Source organism: Magnolia sinica, chromosome 3 (genome assembly GCF_029962835.1).
Source record: "Magnolia sinica isolate HGM2019 chromosome 3, MsV1, whole genome shotgun sequence".
Classification (NCBI taxonomy): domain Eukaryota; kingdom Viridiplantae; phylum Streptophyta; class Magnoliopsida; order Magnoliales; family Magnoliaceae; genus Magnolia; species Magnolia sinica.
In genome coordinates this window covers 86,943,050-86,944,938 of record NC_080575.1, presented here as the reverse complement: position 1 = coordinate 86,944,938, position 1,889 = coordinate 86,943,050, and positions in this window count along the sequence as shown.

Sequence of the window (1,889 nt, the reverse complement as noted above, 5' to 3'; positions counted from 1 at the left end):
ACCTCTCCGATGTTCACTGTGATGTTTACACGCCATCCATACCCTTTATACGATCATTCTTATTGGGATAAACATAAAACATATTAGTCAATCCAAGTGTCAATGGCGAATGTTCAAACATCACTGTTTTCTGTAATGCGGCACACTTGAGTTTTGAATTTGTGTTATTTTTAAGCTCATGTCCTAAAATAATCCGGCAAAACAGATGAACGGAATGAATCTGGGCCCACCTAGCTTCTGAGCGCGCGGGAACTTATTGGACTCCATTTAGCCGGCAATCTCCATCCGGCCCACGGTGATCTTGATGTAGCATCCTCTCCGTACGTCATTTAAAACTTTTTCTACTACTTAATTCTAAAAATAAAGCAGATCCGAAGCTTAAGTGGGCCACAACATTGGGAACCGTGGGTTGGGGAACGCCTACCATTGAATACTTCCTAGGCCACCGCTACGCTTATATGCCATCCAACCCGTTCATAAAGATCCTAGCTTAACATGGCCCATTGACATTTTTTTATTTTTTTTTAATTTTTCCCTATCCTTCTATTTGCAGCACATCAAACGTTTTGGATCACTGAATCTTGCCCATCCACGGCCTCCATTGAATCAATGGCATAGATCACGGCATCATGGATCAGGTTTTAGGCACCCATGTCAGAATTATTCTATCATACAGTGGGTCTTGGCCTTGTACAACTGGAAAATGGGTCGTTGATCCAGTCCGTTGATCTGATACTTCAGTGGAATAGACAATGGCCGAGAACATCCTATCTCCATTGCATGGGTGTTTTTTATGATACTCTGGCGATGTATGAAGCTTGATGTACATGTGTCGTACATCTACTTAAATTAAACCGATTAAATTGTGTAACCCACCATCCCTAACTCTTAAGTCAGTCCCAAAATCATATGGATTAAACAATCCTAACCACTAACTGTGGACACTTGTTTATTGAAATATGATCATTGGATATTTTTTCATTTACAAATAAACCACCAAATGGATGGATAATCAAATAGGCCTAATTTTTAGTTCATGGTACATCCATGAACCATAATTTGGACAGTTCAATTTATTGAATTGTATGACACATACATTTTCAATTAATTTCGAAGTGCCTGCGTATCATCCATCACATTGCCCGACTATCAATTTTTTTCCTCCAGTGCATTCTTCCTTTCAGTGGGCTATTTTCACTTTTCAGGCCGTCCATCAAACAGTTTGATTGTCCCAGATGCTTTGGGTATGGTTCCCCTGTGGGGAGGCCTGGTGGATCCCCATCACACGAAACATGGGCCCCACTTCTAGAACACGGATCAGGTGAGGGAGGGGTAACAGCTTAGTGGGTGAGGTCCTGACCATGGGACCCACCTCAATTTATGTCTTGTATATCGACGCTGTCCATACATTTTTCCTGCTCATTTTCGGGCATTGTCCCAAAAATGAGGCGGATCCAAATTCAGGTTTGTGGGTCATTCCTCACCTGAGATGGGGACCATGGGATCAATGGTCAGGATCCTCATACAGGCATCCCATTTTTACAACGCAACGACCCAGGACTACCGACCACCTGCAGGTGCCTTTTTTTTTTTTAAAAAAAATTATTATTACACAAGCACAACACACTCACGCCACAGTGGGATTTCACCACCTATGGATACTCAAATCCTTGTTGAAACTCCTGAGAGTCTACCACCGGAGCATGAGTATAACTTGTCACGCGTCTCATCTTCCATCTTTCTCCCAACATGCCACTTGTGTAGGAAATCGGTACCGCGCAAATGGTAGGCCCCATCTGAAAGATCGACCGTCTCAAAAATCAGGCTGATCTACGCATCAGGTGGCCACATGCGCATGTTGTGTCGGACCGTTGGTTGCACATGGATTC